Source organism: Nyctereutes procyonoides, unplaced genomic scaffold, assembly GCF_905146905.1.
Source record: "Nyctereutes procyonoides isolate TBG_1078 unplaced genomic scaffold, NYPRO_anot_genome, whole genome shotgun sequence".
Lineage (NCBI taxonomy): Eukaryota > Metazoa > Chordata > Mammalia > Carnivora > Canidae > Nyctereutes > Nyctereutes procyonoides.
In genome coordinates, this window is record NW_026575030.1 from 13,216,235 (window position 1) to 13,236,362 (window position 20,128).

Sequence of the window (20,128 nt, forward strand, 5' to 3'; positions counted from 1 at the left end):
GTTAAAGATGTATATGTGTCATGAATTTCATGTTTGAATTAATGATTTAATGTTCTATATATTACCTCGGCTTATAAATTCAAATGGCTCTTGGAGTTTCTTCAAGTAGGAAATGCATTCCATAAATGTAAGATTGTTATTAATCTTGATTATTAATATTTAATTTTAAAATGAATAATTAACCTCATCTTAATTCCACTTTTTTATGGTGTTTCTGGAATTCTTTCTTTCATGTCCAACCTCACTATTCTGGGGCTGTAATTGGCTTTGAAATGTCAAGATCTATATCATCTTTGCATTCAGGCTTTGTCTTAGGGAGAGCTCCTATTTGTAAGACACACATTAGGACTGGTATAAGCAAAAGCAGAAATTAGTGAATGGATGTCAGACAGAATAGTAAAGGTGAAAAACCTGACTTGTAAATAAGTGAGAATCGAGATGCACCAACAGGTCAGACCACTACCCACAACCCAACTCACTGTGTGAGTGAGGGACATGACTGCCCTCATCACTGAAAGTAGATCATCATCAAAGGCACTGCTGAGCCTGCACTGGACGTGGGCACAGTCCTCACTCATGACCTTGACACCATCCTTAGTCACCAGAGAGGCTCCTCTATGGTAGCTGCTCCTCTATGTCACCAGCTCCTTGTCTGATGCAGTGGCACATGCATCTGTCTCATTGAACCTTGATCGCCTGCCTCCCTGTGCTCTCATGCAAGAGAGGCTGGAAGAAAAACTTCTGGAACACTCACATCTCCAGCAGAACTGCATTTCAGATAGACAGGAATTTCAGCTTTTGGGAATGCAAAAGAGAAAAAAATGCACAGTGCAGTCAGTCTCCATTCTTGCTATCATCACCAAGTGATGAAATAGTACAGCTCCACTGCCCACATGCCTATGTCTTCAAAATAGCACCATTATTCCTTGTGAAGGGAAAACTCTTTTTATTTGTTAAAGAGATTTTTCCCCCTTTTTCTTCCTCCACTTTGGCAACACTGTATATTTAGTAATTCCCCAAACTTCCCTTATTTTGCATGTGGTTAAGAATCTGGGCTTTAAAGCCAGACTGCCTGGTTTCAGATCTACCTACGTATCTACTTACCCGCTGTATTTATCTCAACCACCTTGTGCCTCACATTCTGCTCCTAAAAATGAAGATAATAATAGTAACTATCTCATAGATGTTTGTGAGAATCCAATGTGCTCATACAGTTCTATTCAAAGTGTGTGTGGACAGAACCAGCTACATAGTTTGCTCAGTGCAAATGACAATGAGAGGCCCCTTATTCAACAATTATTAAGAATTTCAAGTTAGGGATGACGGAACACTTAAATAAGTTTGTGGCCCTCAGAAACATGTGTCCTGTGCAACTGCACAGGTCACACATCCGTGAAGGGGCTTTGTGCGGTTTTGTAAGTTACTGCTCTAGAAAAGGTGAAGAAATTAAGAAGAAGCATTTACAACTTTTTGTAGTAATTTGATATCATCCTGACATCTCAGTGTGTGTTCAATTGAAATGTGTTGTTGAATAGGGCAGATACTGGTTTGGGTACTGTCAAACTTCAGCGTTGAGGGGTATGAACCTTGCATTAGTCATATCCAGTGTGATTATTATCCAATTGCAGTTGATAAAAAATTAGAAAAAAATGTTGTTTTTCTACACATACAATTATGTGTTCAATAACTGTATGTTCAGTAAAGGTTAGTTAGGTGTTCTTATCTGTGATTATTTTTAACAAACACTATTTCGTTTATGGGATTGTGCATGTGTAGACATGCAATGTGCTCTTTCAGAATTTTTTTTTTGTTTCAAGCTCTATTTATGTATCTATCTATCTACCTATCTAATCCTGACTAATTCTTTATGACTGTCCACTTTCTAGGTGAAGTCTTCTGGTCCCCTTACCTGTTAACTGCGCTAGTCACCCCTCATCTGTACCTCTTACTTCTCATGAGCATCTTTAGTGCTAATAATACCTCTTACTGTATTTATCTCTTTTCTCTGAGATGTTTTCCTTCTCAAAAACTTTCTTCTGTTTCTAGGAGGTCCTTGAAGATGAAGACAACATATTCTAATTATTTTGAGCATATGCAAAGCAGCCTATTTGACTCTTCTGGTAACCAAATTAACATTGATTTATTTCTGTTGGTCAGAGTCACACACTAATTCCAGACTCTGTTCCATGTAAGTCTTTCTTTGTCTAATTTTGATTTGTATCCTTTTACTTTACTAAACAGAAACTGTGAGGGTTATAGCTTTCAGTAAGTTCTGTGGGATTTTTTTAGTGAATTATCAAGCATGAGGTTGTTTTGGTCTTCAGAGCTGCCAAATATCAAGCTTAGAGTATGCACAGTAGCCTCCTCCCACCGCCCAAAGATTGCCCACACTTCTGACAAAAACTGCCTTTCCAGGCAACATGATGCTAAGCAGTTATCTGAATATTACCCACTATGGGGGACTCATAATTAACCAAACCTGATTGCTTTCCAAGGATCCTTTACATGGGAACATGCATTTGTATCAAAGGGAAACCCATGAAAATCATTTATATACCCTTAACATAGAGGCATTTTGTTTCCATTTTCTTTTTATTTTTGTTTTATGTTCCATGGAAATAAGTATGCAATACCTCAAAATGTAATATAAAATAACAAATATGTATTTTAAAAATTATTATAAAAATTGTTTATAACAGAGAATATCTTGAGGCAACTTAAATTCTCAACAATAAAAGGATTATTAAATACATTATGGTATAAATTTCTAACAGAATAATATGTAGCTATTAGAAATATTGTTTACTGAGAATTTTTAGATGCATGTGAAAATACAATATTAATTAGAAAAAGCAGAGAGCTCAATTTTATCAGCAACATGACCTTGACTCTGATTTTTACTTACTGCGCTTGCTAAACTGGAAGTAACTAGAATGTCGATTTTTGTAACAAAAACAAGTCAACTTTATTATCATAGGAAATTTGGAATTGGAAAGCTATACTGAGCTGGGGGAACTAGGGATGGATCACTTCTGTGCCTCTCCAACTTCTCTATGCATTACAATGGAAGGAGTCTCTGGATATAACTTAAAGAGGTCTGAGAAACATTTGAAACACTATATTAAGACTTTTTATTCTAGTATATGTGTAAAATATTCCTTTTATTAAATAATATATCAATAATATATTTATGCCTGTTTTAATTAAAAAATAAAATTACTTACCTTCAGGAAAATAGTTACAACAGAAAAGACCACAACCTAAATTTTCCAATCATTTATTGCACATACAAGTTTTCTGCTCACCCAGCTTTCATAAAATCCATATTCACCAACATGAAATTTTTATCCAATTAGGTGATGCATGCATAGCACCAACTTTTTAAAATTAAAAATTAAAAAAAAAAGTCTTCATCCAGCATCTCATTCAATGAAAGCATTGCATTGGGAAGATTACTCATGTGGCTTTGGGTGCCCTATGCCATCTTGGGATGTGCCCCTGGTGCAGAGATATGTACCCGCTTTTGAGGAACCTGATTACTTTCAAGTCCGCATTTTGAAGATGACATATAGAAGAGTGAATATATTCCTTATTTTAATTTCTGGCCTTTTATATTTTTCCCTAAAGTAGATAACAGAACTTGTCAGCTGGCTTGCAATAACTATATGAATATTTTGGGTTAGGGTTAGGAGATAAAATAACCAAACTCTCTAAAAGTTCTCCTTAAAAATTAAAGAACCGGACTTCCTATGCCCTGGGGTGTTTAAACAGAAGGTGGGTTACATCTCTGAGACAGGTGGTCAGCATGGGATAGAGGGGCTAAGATGACTTCTAAGTCTCCTTCTGAACTTGAAATTGTGTAGAGGATGCACCCATAGCCATTGAATGATGCCTGACCTTACCAGGATGTGTATGCACCACCTCATTCATCCTCACATCTACAGCTTCTTCCTTACTTTTGTCTCCTTCAAATAGTTCCTCTTCCTCTGATGATGCAGCTTTTAATGCTGTGTTCAATTTCCCAATATACCCCGCATACACTCCCCCATACTACTTTCACTGACAATTAATTCAGGCACTACCTGGTAGGACCGCTGTTTGTTCTGCTCCAGATATTCACACACAGTGGCTCTCTCTGATACCACAGTTAGGCAGTACTTGTCTGGTTTCCATCATCCACAGCACCTTGACATGCCCTTTCCAATGCCTTTCTTCCCCCTACCTGAAACTCATTAAGATAATTGACTATTTTAATTTTTATTTCAGCTATAGCATAAATTGCACTCGTTTAAAGAATACGATGGCCTGACTGGTTTTTAATGCTATTAAGGTGATTGTAATGACAAGTGCTCTCACTAGAAGATGACATGGGGTGAATGGTGGGGAGTACCAATTTATACTTCAGTGAGCAATATAAAATAGCCTTGCCTTGAAGGAATGACTTAGGAGAGGCACTCCGAGGTGTCTTCTTCAAGTAAAAGGTTGAGACACAGAAGAGAGAGGCAAAGAGAAGCCCCTGGAAAACAATCCCTGGGGAATGAGGCAACCCTAATAGCAAAATTCCCAGTAATTCGCAAACAAGTGAAGGAAGCAATAAGGAGTCCTGGAGTCATCAGAACCAAGTTTGTGTCCAAGCTCTACACCTCATTTGCCATGTAACATTGAACAAGGTTGTAGACTGGAACTCAGAGTTTGGTGGAGATAAATGGCCAGGGAGGCAGGGAGACAAGTGTGGAGGAGATGAGTCTGTAGACTTCATATACTCTTAGATTATAAGAACTCTGTGAGTTAAAATACAATTTTGATTTCATTGATGCCAAAAATCACTTTGTTGGAGGTTCCAGAGAATGTGCACAACAGCAATAACAACAAAAACAGAGAGGGACAAATTAAAAGTTTACCACAACAACATAGAGGCTTGATAAGATAAGGGAGGTGGTAGTAGAAGGAAACAGATGCAACAATTAGTAAGAGAGATCAACTAGATTCATTGCTTTGGACAAAGGTTACTCCTTGTTTTCTGGGTTAGCGACTGGAATTACCATAACATTGGAAGAAGATGAGACTATGAACAAAAATAAATAAGCAATTCTTTTGAGGTCATTTTGACTCAAAGAGCTATGTACATCATGCAGATGGAAATTATCTGCAGGTGTTATTATTAAACTAATAGATTCCATGTCTTTCTGCTACCCTGAGCCCAGCTGCCTAACTATAAAAGGCAGCAGAAGACTAGATTTAACCATCAGAACATCTGAACATCTGGGAAGTGAGAACATTCTTCAATGCTGTGAATTATGGTTCCATTCCTCTGTTCCTATTCATACTTGAGGTCATATAGTTATTGGCTTTCTTGATTTTGAGTTCCCCTTCCATTAAGAATATAATTTTATTGACCTTATTATCTTACAAATATTGAGTTTCTTACATCTGGCAAAAATTATTGCCATGACTTGGGGTTTAGGAAGAACTCATATCATCAGATTTCACCTAGATTCCTAAGCAAAGGATGGAAGAATCTAGTGTTCTTTCCCCTCAAAAAAAAAAAAATTCCACTTTATTTGAAATGTTCTATATCAAACTCAAAAGAAATTCTAGTTACAACAGTGATTGGATCCTTCACCTAGGAGAGCCAATATATCTTGTGGACAAGAGGTGCAGAAGAAGGTTTCCTGACCAAGATTTGATTGAACCAACCTGTCAGATGTGGACTCATTGACCAGGGATCTGTGACTAGAATGGGCAGGATGACATTGAACAAGCATGATGACCAGGTTCTCTATCAATCTAACCAAAAGATGGGAGAGAAGGAAAAGAAGATAAGCATGTTTTGTTATCCAGTTCTGAAAGTTAACCCTGATAATATATTGCTTCTATGGGCAAATGTGTTCAGAATGCCAAATGTAGACTCCATCTCCTTTGGGGAAAACATTGGAAAACTTCTGCAACTGGAAATCTGTCCATGTCTGGAAATCATGGAGAATGATTACTAGTCCTCAGTGGCAGAGGTACCAATTTTTTCTCATTTATTTCAAGTTTTGTTCATGTACTACAAACTATCTTTCCAAATGCTCATATGTGAATATATGCTCAAAGGACAAAATAAAAGATTAAAACTAATGTTGCCCAGCTATATTGTTTTTTATTATTTTTTTTATTTTAAAGATTTTATTTATTTCTTTGAGAGAGAGAGAGAGAGAGAGAGAGAGAATGAGACAGAGAGAGTACAAGCAAGAAGAGGGGCAGAGGGAGAAGCAGACTCCCTAATAAGCAAGGAGCCCAATGTGGGGCTTGATCCCAGGACCCAGGATTATGACCTGCCCATATATATTCTAAGAAAATAAAAGGAACCCCCAATCCATGAGGAATTAATGCTGGAGTATGTACTATGGGGACAAATGGAAAGTGTTTAAAGCTGGTTGACCAGTCCCCGATTCATAAAGTCATTAATTTCTGGGCACAGAGGGTGCAGGTGATATAATTTCTTTTTTCAATTCACAGTTTATTAAACTTTCTCACATTTAAACCCCTGCAGTATTTACTGCTTGGACTTTGAATCTGTCACTTCTAGAACTGCAGGAATCTGTACACAAGTCTTTTTTCAATTGGCTGTAACCTTCTGGAAGGCAGAGCTCAACCTTAGACTGTATTTCCTCACCCATGGAGCCCAGTTCAGAGTCTAGCACATGTGTTCAGGAAATGAATGCAGCATGAATGAATACAGTTGCCAGAAGCTACTACATTTCTGGGATATTTCATTTGGTCTTTCAGCTATTTCAGGAGTAATTTCCAAATTCCACAACTTTTACTAAAATTGCATGCCTGATACAACTATCCAGTTGGTGAAATTTGCTATTACTGTGAATCAACCAACAGATGGGAAGCTTTTGTAGTTGGAAAAGCACAAATAAACTAGCTTCATATTAGAAAATACTCCACCTTGTTTTTGTTTGGTTTTGTTTTTTAATGGCCAAGAACTGCACCATAAAGAAATGAGTCTGAAAGACCAATAGGAAAATAGATTTCCAAAGAAGAGTGGGGGAGATGTACAAAAGAGACTTATGAAGCTGAGGAGGAATTGATTTGTCTTTTTATTCTTTAAGAACAAAATGAAGCTGAGATAAAGCTAAAGGCATCACCATTGGCTTTAGCTTCTTGATAAGCACTGTGATTATAGTGGAGGCTTTCAGAAATGGAGAGTAGAGGTAGCATCCTTATTTTCAAGTGGAGTCACTCCCTTATGATGACAAAAATCAGAGCAGCAAAAAGAGGGAGAGGGACTTGCCAGCTTTGTGCAAGCCTCTGCAATATCATGAAATTGTATGTTGTATTGATTAAACATGTTAATTAAATCTGTGACAATACAATTGGAGAAGGACAAACATATGGTTTCATTCAGACGGGGAATATAAAAAGTAGTGAAAGGGAATAAAGGCAAAGGAGAGAAAATGAGTGGGAAATATCAGAGAGGGAGACAGAACATAAGAGACTCCTAACTCAGGGAAACCAACAAGGGGTGGTGGAAAGGGAGGTGGGGGGGATGGGATGACTGGATAATGGGCACTGAGGGGGACACTTGATGGGATGAGCACTGGGTGTTACACTATATGTTGGCAAATCAAACTTCAATAAAAAATACACAAAAAAATCTGTGACAATAATGCATAAAAGACATTTGCTTCATATATGACCATTAATTGGATCATAAAACTTGCATAACCTTGTATAGCACACACTAAACAATGCAGAATCAGTTTTTACCAATGGTTTGAAACAACTAGGCATAAATGTTATAAGGATTATGATTTTAGGGACACCTGTGTGGCTCAGTGGTTGAGCATCGGCTCAGGTCATGATCCCAGGGTCCTGGGGTCAAGTCTTGCATCATGTTTCCTGCTTCTCCCTCTGCCTGTGTCTCTGCCTCTCTCTGTGTGAGAGAGATTACTCCCATGATTATTCAAAAAAAAAAGAGTTTTTGAAGATTTTTAAAAGATTTTTTTATTTATTCACTCAGTACCAGTTGTTCTCAATCAGTGAAGAAACACCCCTCCTCAAGGGAAATCAATATTACAGAGGTGATATGGCACTTCTGTAAGTGGTGTCTAATAAGAGAGTCGATATTTTGCTATAGCTTCATATGTAGAAAATATTTATTGTTTCATAGTAGAAATTTCTACATAATTGTAGAAATTATGTCAATTAAAATCTTGGTTAGAGAAAAAGGGATAAGAGTAGTTGAGAATCACCCGGGGTCCTCGTGGCTCAGTTTAAGTGACCAACTTGTGATTTCAGCTCAGGTCATGATCTCAGGGCCATGAGATCGAACCCTTTGTTGGGCTTCATGATCATCCAGGAGTCTGTGAGTCTCTCTCTCTGCACCCCACCCCCAATAAAGAAAATCTTAAAAAAAAAAAAAGAATAGTTGAGAAGCACTGAAATAGGCTGTGAGTTTCTTGCAAGCAGAAGGCCTGTCTCCTAGTTATTTTTATCACTCTTCCTTATTCTCCTTCTCTTGGTCCCTGCACAGTAAACTCTCTGTAGTTGTGATTTATTAAATGTGGGCTCCCCCTTGCTGCATTCCCAGGCTCTAGGCAAGACACTGAGGACACAAAGGTAACTAACTAATGCAAAGCCTCTGGCCTCATGATATTCACACTCTAGTGAAGAAGATAGTTAAACACGGACAGTTGAAACAAAGTAGCAAGATTTTATCACGGGGTGTGGAGGGGGATAAGAAAACTCAACCCATGTTTGAGTTTGACAGAAACATAAAAAGCTGATAAAATGCCTTTATAGTATTCAGTGGGACAATTACTGCAGCAAACATATATCGATAAAGACTACCTTTCCTCAGAGATTATCTCACAAGGAAATTATGTTTATGTGGTTTGTCTCTTTCTCACTGGAAACAAGCACTTTGCTCCCAATCCACATATTTGGCTTCTGTGGAATTTATTGCTGGAAATTCAGCAAAATAATGTATGAGTAAGATGTTTTCAAGTGTCTAATTGGAAATATCTCCCTTTCTACTTTTATTACATAGAATATAGGGGTATTATATAGAAAGCTTTCAAAGAAAAATATTTCTAAATCAAATTACTTCTAATATAGTGTGTGTGTGTTCCTGATGGTTTTTGTTTTCCACTTCAATAAATATCTCAGTTGAGATGTAGAAAACTAATTAGGTGTCTATCTCTGCTTTGCAACTGGGTACAAGCATGAGGCTAAGTACCACAGTGTGTGTGTGTGTGTGTGTGTGTGTGTGTGTGTGTGTGTGTGTGTGATGGGGTTCCTTCTCACAATAAGGGAGACAAAGGCATCAGTTTCATTTCCTGTCCCCAGCAGAATGGCCAAAAGTCCCAGGAGTCAGTGAATTGCTTTATGATGAAAAACAATAGTGTTTCATCTAAAAGTGATTTCTAAGAATGAGTCATTTTCTTTTGCTTCCTTTTGTTTATTTAAGCTCACTGATCAAACAGGACAGCAGGGAATGGTGGCTGTCTGTCCCAGACTCAGGCTGCTTCACTATTATGAACTGAGGGGCTGTGTATAAATTACTCGGCTTCTCTGAAATGTCATCCCCATCTCTGTGAGATATTGGTTAGCCATAATATACCTCCCGCCTAAGGTACATGACCTGTGGTCTTTGAGCAAGTTGTCAGCTCTCCATACATACCAATAGCTGTAAGATGAAGATAATGATGGTACTTTGAAAGTGTGGGACCCAGGAAATTTAACAAAATCCCCTACCCCTGGACAAGCAGAGCAGGACTAACTCCATTTTGTGCTGCACCTGCCACCTCCTGTATGACCCCCACATGACCTGCTTATTGCTTAGGGCGCTCCCCTCCCCAGTCAAGTCGCTGGGCACACCCTAATTGGAAATGGGCTTATAACAATGTAACCCCACCTTGTGCCCCCAAAACTGCGCGCCAATTATGACCAAATTTCTCGAATTACTAGTATGAGTCAAATAGTACACACTGGTTATCTTCCTTTAATTTTATTTTCACAATGGCCTTATGAAGTATTAACATTCATTTTACAGATGACAAAACTGAGGCTGAAGCTCAGTGGAATCATAGCATCATTCTGCAAGTGGCTGAGACAGAATTTACCTGCGGTTGACTGACATCTGACTGAGGTTGTGTTTTATTTTGAACACCAACTGGAATAATTGCAGGAAATTTCATTTTCAGTAGTAAAAAATAAATAAAACTTTTAACCATTGCAAAGAAATCCTTCCTTTGCATTAAACAAGTCCAATCAAGTACTTCTTTCACTTGAAGATGATATAGCCAATGGAGGCCATATGCATGAGTCAGCACTTTGACCAGGTCCTAAGACTATCAACGTGGGTGTCTCATAGCCAACAGGAGCATTCCTTATCCAAGAGAGTTGGCTTGAGTGTTTTCCCAGAATAATTAACATTCTTTGAAGATTTGGGTCCGCCTCTTACATTTAAAAATGATCTTTATTTGTGCAGAAATGCTTATGTGTACATGTGAGAAAATGTGTGTGGTTTTCATGTGCCATTTATAAACAGGACCTTGAAGCTAAGCCATGGTGGATGCGTTTAGTGAGTAATGAATAATAAACGAGGAAGGTAACGTTGAAAGGAAAAAAAATCTGTGAATTCATACAGCCCCAATTACATTAAATAGAATAAGTTTCTCTCAATGTAAGTAAACTCATCATACAGAATTTAATACTTATCAAATAGATAAAAAAGTAGATAAAATACTTATCAAATAGCAAAAAAGATAAAAGTTACTTTTATAACTTTTATAGTTATATTGATATAACTATAATCAATATATATTGATAGTATATATACTATATATATACTGTATATATATACTATATACTATATATATATACATTACTAGTATATACACACACACATATATATATACTATTAGTCACCTCCACATACTATCTCACAGACCCCCTACAACAATCATATGGGACAGATAATTCATTAGGCAGACATCAAATTAGAAAATCACACAGAGTGATTAAACAAAGCCATAGAGCAAGTAATAGTAACAAAGACTACAATTTTTTGAGCTCTGAGCACATGTCAGATACTGCTTTAAGTGGGTTTTAGGTATTATTCATCATCAATTTATTAAATATTTATGGAATGTCTACTATGTACCAGAAACTTTCCTAAGCCCAAAGGCTATAGCAGGGTGCAAAACATGAAGATCTTGTCGAGCTCATGTTCTAGTGGTGGGCATGGGGGCCGTAAACAAATGACTACATTTTATGACATAACATTATAGTATATAAAAGCTATAGAGAGTTGTATATCAGGAGAGTTGAAGAGGAAGGGCTAGGAAGTTGGGAATCAAAATAGGATGGAAGAGTTCCCTAGGAAAGTGAGGAGAAAGTTCATTCATTTTAGTAGTTCATTCATTTATGCATAGAGGAAACACAGGTTGATGTGTTTTGAATTACTGAAATATACAGAGAGGTAAAGTGACAATGAGAATGTCTTATCCCTGGGATCCGTGGTGATGGCCAATAGATTATGGCATGCAATGAGACACTAGGTCAATACCCCCATTGAAAGGAAGCTACTTCCTAGAAGGCACATGATAGCTCTCATGGAAAACTGTGGCCCTCAGTGGAAGACAGACCCTGAGCTATCCACTGAAGTGGTGATCAGATAAAGGATTTGACAATGCCACCAAAAGTGTTGTACTAAATACTACCCAAATTCTTTCTGAAAGAAACCTGTGATAATATATCTGACTAAAGTTGTACTAGAGAAAAAAGAATGTCAATACTTTTTTTTTTTTTAAGAATTTTTGCTATAGGTTCCGGTATATCATTGGTACCAGAGAAAGAAATTGCCATCAGACTCCTCCAGCTAGTAAGAGCCCTACTGAGGCCACTTATAAGTAGAATTATAGGCCAAGTCAATTCCCAAGGGATTTGGGCTTTCTTCAGACCCTTCCTGTTATCATTTCCCTGTTCTCCATGTGTATAATTGGGGAAATATATTTAGTAGCTGGCAGAACTTCATTTTAGTTCCATGATAATATGGAATAAGAGCCATGATGATAGTAAGGATCAAGTCCGTGAAATGGCCCTTTGTGACACCCTCCTCCCTCAGCAATGGTAGTAAATCAGAAATCATAATGTATGCTATAAGAATTGGGGATATTAAAGCCACTACTAAAGATTTAAAACTTTAAGGGATGCTACAATAGTATTCTCCAATATAATCACATTCAATTAGTTTGTATGGCTTCTGCAAACAAAGATCACTTTTGGAAAATGACAGTGGTCTACCATAAACTTAGTCAAATGATAGCCACAATTGTACCTGTATGTATGATGTGATGTTTCTACCAAGCATATTAACACAGCCTCCAGTATATAGTATGTAGCTATTAATCTAGTGAACAGACTCACCTCAAAACACATCAGTAAGAAGGAGCTGAAGAAGCTTCCCAGACGGCTTTATTGAGATATAATTGAGGAATGACACTGTGTAAGTTTTAGATGTACAATGTGAAGATTTGATACATGTATATATTGCTGAAAGTTTGCCACATTAAGGATAATTAACACATACTTCTGCTCACATGATTACCATCTCCTTGTTGTTATGGTGAAAATATTAAAACCTTACTACCATAGCAACTTTTGAGTATAAAATATAGCATTGTTAACTATAGTGGCCACGATGTACCTTAAATTACTGGAATTTAAATTCATCTTTGAAAGTTTCTCTTCTTTGACCAATGTCTTACCATTTTCCCACCCCTCTCAGCTTTTGATAATCACCATACTACACTTTGTTTCTGTGAGTTCAGTGTCTTTATATCCCACATGTAAGTGAGAATATACAGTATTTGTCTTTGTCTGACTTACTTCATTTAGCATAATGCCTTCAAGGTTCAGTCATTTGTCCCAAATGATAGGATTCCTTTCTTTTTATGGCTGAATAATATTCCATTGTGTATATAGAGCAGATTTTCATTATCCATTCATCCGTAGATAGAAATAGTTTCCATGGTCTTGTTTATTGTGAATAACGGGGCAATAAACATGGAAGAGTAGATATTTCTTTGAGATCATGATTTTATATTCTTTTATATATCTACAAGTAAAGTGGCCAGATTGTGTGATATCTCTAATGAGATGAGCATGAGGTGTTATACTATATTGTCAAATTGAATTTTAATTAATTAATTGATTTGATTTATTCATAAGAGATACAGAAAGAGACAGAGACATGGGCAGAGGGAGAGGCAGGCTTCCCACAGGGAGCCCAATGTGAGACTCAATTAGGACCCTGAGATCACATCCTGAGCTGAGGGAAGATGCTCAACCACTGAGCCACCCAGGTATCCTGGCAAATTGAATTTAAATAAAATATTTAAAAAACACATAGTGGCTGTACTAATTCTCAAAGAGTGCACCAGTTTACCCTTTGCTTCCTATCTTCACCAATATTTGTTGTATCTTGTCTTTGATGATACTTATTCTAACAGTATGAGGTGATATCTTACTGTGGTTTTGATTTGTGTTTACCTGATGTTGAGCACTTTTTCCACAAATAGAGTGGCCATTTGTATGTCTTCTATGAGAAAATATCTATTGAGAACATCCAGAGATGAGGTGGGGTGGGATACCTTGCCTATCAAGGAAAGCACCTGCCAGAAAGGAGCAGAGGAAGACACAGCCATCTTGCTCTGGGCAAAATGGCTAGGAGAAAGAATCCACTACAAAAGAAGGACCCGGAAGTAATACTCTCTGCTGCAGATCTACTTGATATGGATTTAAGTAGCATGTCAGAGATATAATTCAGAAGTACAATTATAAAATTACTGGTGGCTCTGGAGAAAAGCATAAGGACACTAGAGATTCTCTTACTGCAGAACTGAGATCTAATCAAGCCAAAATGAAAATACTTTAACTTAGATGCAGTCTAAACTGCATGTTCCAAAAGCTAGGGTTAATGAGGTGGAAAAGAGAGTGAGTGACATAGAAGACAAGTTGATGAAAAGGAAGGAAGCTGAGGAAAAAAGAGAAAAACAAGAACCCATGAGGAAAGGCTTAGGAAAATAAGTGATAGCTTGAGAAGGAATAATATTCATATTATGGGGTTCTCAGAAGAGAGAGAGAGAGAACCACAAGGTATATTTAAATAAATCATAACTGAGACCTTCTCTAATTTGGGGAAGGAACCAGGCATTCAGATCCAAGAGTTAGAGAGGATCCCCTCCAAAAATCAACAAATATCGATCAACACCCCAACTTATAATAGTGAAGCTCGCAAATTTCAAAAATAAAGAGAAAATTTTTTAACTAGCTCAAGACAAGAAATTCTTAACTTATATGGGGAGAAATATCAGATTAACAGCCAACCTATCCACAGAGATCTGGAAATCCAGTAAGGGCTGCATAATATATTCAGGATACTAAACAAGAAAAATATGCAGCCAAGAATACTTTATCCAACAAGGCTATCATTCAGAATAGAAGGAGAGATAAAGAGCTTCCAGGATAGACAGAAACTGAAAGAATATGTAACCACCAAACAGGGTCTGCAAGAAACATTAAGGGAGACCCTGTAGGACAAGGCAGGAGCCTAAAGAAACAATCCACAGAAACAGGAACTGAATAGGTACTACAATGGTACTAAATTAATATCTTTCAATAGTTACTCTGAACGTAAATGGGCTAAATGATCTCATCAAAAGACGCAGGGGTATTGGACTGGATAAAAAAGGCTGTATATAAAAGTCTGTATATATATATATATATATATATATATGTCTCTTGATAAAAAGGCTGTGTGTATATATATATATATCTGTAGACTGTATATATACTATATAAAAAGGCTGTGTGTATATATATATATATCTTGTAGACTGTATATATATACTCATATATAAAAAGGCTGTGTGTATATATATATATATATCTTGTAGACTGTATATATATACTCATATATACTGTATATATAGACTCATTTTAGACCTAAGGACATCTCCAATCTGAAAATGAGAAATGAGGGAGTGGGGAACATTTACCATTCAAATGTTCTTCAAATGAAAGCTGGGGTAGCAATCCTAATATCAGATAAATTCAAGTTTATACCAATGACTGCAGTAAGAAATGAAGAGGGACACAGTATCATACTTAAAGGGTTTATCCAACAACAAGAACTAACAATCATGAATATTTATGCCTCTGATGTGGGAGCTGCCAAGTTTATCAATCAGTTAATAACCAAAATAAAGAGATACATAGATAATAGTACATTAATAGTAGGAGACTTCAACACAGCACTCTCAGAAAAAAAAAAAAAATCTTCTAAGCAGAACATGACCAAAGAAACAAGGGCATTGAATGATACACGAGACCAGATGGATTTCACAGATATTTACAGAACTTTACACCTGAATGCAACTGAATACACATACTTCTTAAGTGCACATGGAACTTTCTCCAGAATAGACCACATACTGGGTCACAAATCAGGTCTCAGCCAATACCAAAAGATCGGGATTGTCACCTGCATATTTTCAGACCACGATGCTTTGAAACTAGAATTCAATCACAAGAAGAAATTTGGAAGATACTCAAATATTTGGAGGATAAAGAGCATCTACTAAAAGATGAATGGGTCAACCAGGAAATTAGAGAAGAATTAAAAAAGATTCATAGAAACTAATGAAAATGACAGTACAACCATTAAAATTCTTTGGGATACAGCAAAAGCAGTCCTAAGAGGGAAATATATTGCAATACAATTCTACCTCAAAAAAATTGGAAAAAAAACTAAAATACACAAGCCGCCCTTTCACCTAAAGGAACTGGATATAGAACAGCAAATAAAGCCTAAACCAGCAGAGGAAGAGAAAGAATAAAGATTAGAGAAGAACTCAATGAAATAGAGACCAGAAGAACTACTGAACAGATCAACAAAACCAGGAGTTGGTTCTTCGAAAGAATTAAGAAAATAGATAAACCTCAAGCCAGGTTATTAATTAGAAAAGAAAAAAGACTCAATAAAATCAGAAACTACAGAGGAGAGATCACACCAATATCAAGGAAATACAAACGATTTTAAAAACGTATTATGAGCAACTATATGCCAAAAATATTAGGCAATCTGGAAGAAATGGATGTATTTCTGGAAACCTACAAATTATCAAAACTGGAACAGGAAGAAATAGAAAACATGAACAGGGACACCTGAGTGACTCAGCAGTTGAACATCGGACTTCAGCTCAGGGAGTTATCCTGTGGTCTGGGGATCGAGTCCCACTTTGGGCTCCCTGCATGGAGCCTGATTCTCCCTCTGCCATTGTCTCTGTGTCTCTCATAAATAAATAAATACAATCTTAGAAAGAAGAAAACCTAAAAAGGCCAATAACCAGTGAGGAAATTGAAGCTATCATCAATAACCTCCCAAGACACAAACTACAGCACCAGGCTTCCCAAGGGAATTCTACCAAACATTTAAAAAGAAATAATACCTATTCCATTAAAGTTATTTGAAAGGCTAGAAATGGAGGGAATACTTCCAAACTCATTCTATGAGGCCAGCATTACCTCAATCCCAAAGCCAGACAAAGACCCCGTCAAAAAGGAGAATTACAAACCAATACCCCTGATGAACATGAATGCAAAAATTCTCACCAAGACACTAGCCCAATAGGATCCAAGAGGATTACTCACCATGACCAAGTGAGATTTATTCCCAGAATACCAGGGTGGTTCAACATTTGTAAAACAATCAACGTGATAGATCACATCAGTAAGAGAAAAAGCAAGAACCATATGATCCTCTCAATAGATGCAGGGAAAGCTTTTGACAAAATACAGCATATTTTCCAATTAAAAGACTTCAATGTGTAGGGATAGAAGGAACATTCCTCAATATCATAAAATCCATTTATGAAAAGCCCACAGCAAATATCATTCTCAATGGGGAAAACCTAAGAGTCTTTCCCCTAAGATCAGGAACATGATAGGGATGTCCACTCTCACCTCTATTATTCAACATAGTAATAGAACCTAGCCTCAGCAATCAGAGAACAAAAAGGAACAAAAGGCATTCAAATTGGCAAAGAAGAAGTCAAGGTCTCCATCTTTGCAAATGATATGATACTATATATAGAAAACTCAAAAAGCTCCACCCCAATATTGCTAGAACCCATACAGCAATTCAGCAGTGTGGCAGGATACAAAATCAATGCCCAGAAATCAGGGACATTTCTATACACTCACAATGAGACTGAAGAAAGAGAAATTAAGGATTCAATCCCATTTACAATTGCGTCCAAAAGCATAAGATTCCTAGGAATAAACCTAACCAAAGAGGTAAAGGATCTGTACCCTAAAAACTACAGAACACTTCTGAAAGAAATTGAGGAAGACAAAAAGAGATGGAAAAACATTCCATGCTCATGGATTGGAAGAACAAATATTGTGAAAATGTCAATGCTACTCAGAGCAATTTACACGTTCAATGCAATCTCTATCAAAATACCATGGACTTTCTTCCCAGAGTTCAAACATATAGCCTAAGATTTGTATGGAATCAGAAAAGAGTCCAAATATTCCAGAGGAATATTGAAAAAAGAAAACCAAAGCTGGGGGCATCCAGCAGGATTTCAAACTGTACTACAGAGCTGTGATCATTAAGACAGTGTGGTACTGACACAAAAACAGACACATAGATAAATGGAACAGAATAGAGAACCCAGAAATGGACCCTCAACTCTATGGTCAACTGATCTTTGACAAAGCAAGAAAGACTATCCACTGGAAAAGGGACAGTCTCTTCAGTAAATGGTGCTGGGAAAATTGGACAGCCACGTGCAGAAGAATGAAATTAGACCATTCTCTTACACCATTTACAAAGATAAACTCAAAATAGATGAAAGATCTAAATGTGAGACAAGAATCCATCAAAACCCTAAAGGAGAACACAGGCAAACACCCTTTTGTATTTGGCCACAGCAACTTCTTGCAAGAGCCATCTATAAAGGCAAGGGAAACAAAAGCAAAAATGAACTATTGGGACTTAATCAAGATAAAAAGCCTCTGTACAGTGAAGGAAACAATCAACAAAACTAAAAAACCTACAGAAGGTTGGGAGAAGATATTGGGAAATGACATATCAGGTAAAGGGTTAGTATCCAAGATCTATAAAGAACTTATTAAACTCAACACCAGAAACAAACAATCCAGTTATGAAATGGGCAGAAGACATGAACAGAAATTTCACCAAAGAAGACATAGACGTGGCCAACAAGCACATGAGAAAATGCTCCGCATCACTCGCCATCAGGGAAATAGAAATCAAAACCACAATGAGATAACACCTCACACCAGTGAGAATGGTGAAAAATAACAAGACAGGAAACAACAAATGTTGGAGAGGATGTGGATAAGGGGGAACCCTCTTGCACTGTTGGTGGGAATGTGAACTGTTACAGCCACTCTGGAAAACTGTGTGGAGGTTCCTCAAGAAGTTAAAAATAGAGGTACCCTATAACCCAGCAATTGCACTACTGGGGATTTACCCAAAAGATACAGATGCAGTGAAACGCAAGGACACTGCGCACGAATGTTTCTAGCAGCAATGTCCACAATAGCTAAACTGTGGGAGGAGCCTTGACGTCCGACAGATGAATGGATAAAGAAGATGTGGTATATATATTACTCAGCCATCAGAAAGGATGAATACCTATCATTTGCTTCTGTGTTGATGGAACTGGAGGGTACTATGCTGAGTGAAATAAATTAATCAGAGGACAATCATCACATGATTTCACTTATATGCAGAATATAAGGAACAGTGAAAGGGACTATAAGGGACAGGAGGGAAACTGAGTGGGGAAAAATTAGAGAGGAAGCCAAACCATGTGAGACTCCTAATTCTGGGAGACAAACAAAGGGTTACAGAAGGGGAGGAGAGTGGGGGAATGGAGTGACTGGGCGATGGGCACTAAAGAGGGCACTTCACCTGATGAGCACTGAATGTTGTGCTATATGTTGATGAATTGAATTTAAATTAAAAAATTAATTAAAAAATATAATGGCTATTGGACCTAAAAAAAAGAAAATGTCTTTTTAAATTCCTCTGCCTATGTTTAAATAAGATTGTATATTTTGCTATTAATAAGTTCCTTATATATTTTGAATACTAGACCTTCATCAGATATATAGCTTGCAAGTATTTTCTCCATTCAACGGGTAACCTTTTCATTTTGTTGATTATTTATTCTATTTTACAGAAACTTTTTAGTTTGATCAAGTCCTATATATTTACTCTTGCTTTCATTAGTATGTTTTGATGTCATATCAAAAAAATCATTGACAAGACCAATGTCAAGGAGCATTTTTTTTCTCTGTTTTTCATCTAGAATTTTTGTGATTTCATGCCTTATATTTAGGTCCATTTCAATTTAATTCTTGTGAGTGGTCAAGATAAGAAAGAAGTTCCTTATGATTTTTCAGATTTTTTTCCTACTTCTGTAAAAAATGTCATTGGAATTTTGATAGGGATTACATTTGAATCTGTAGATAATTTTAGATAGTAAGGACATTTTAACAAATGTATATCAACTATATTAACTATACCAATTCATGACAACTTAATATTTCCCATTGGTTTTTGTTTCCATTAATTTCTTTCATTGGTGTCTTACAGTTTTCAATATATATAACTTTCACTTCCTTGGTTAAATTTACTCTTAAGCATTTTGTTGTTTCGATGCCATTGTAAAGGTAATTGTTTTATTTCTTTTTCAAATATTTTTCTATCATATAGAAATGCAACTAATTTTTGCATATTGACTTTTGTACCCAACAACTTTATGAAATTTGTTTATTAGCTCATGTTTTGAGGGAGTCTTTAGTAAGATGTTAATACATAAATTCATGTCAACACCAACAAGAGATAATTTTATTACTTCCTCTTAGATTTGTATGTTTTTTCTTTCTTTTTCTTGCATAATTGCTCTGGCTAGGAATTCCAGTGTTATGGTAAATAGGAGTAGTAAGAGTTAGTACATTTGTCTTGTTTCCAAACTTAGAGCGAAAGCTTTCCAGCTTTCACCATGGAGTATGTTAACTGTAGGTT

At 36.7% G+C, this 20,128-nt stretch overlaps 1 pseudogene; it reads right to left on the reverse strand.

The window, feature by feature from the left end:
- LOC129504004 (protein disulfide-isomerase A3-like) overlaps positions 1–20,128 on the reverse strand; it is a 119,465-nt pseudogene that overhangs the window by 19,583 nt on the left and 79,754 nt on the right.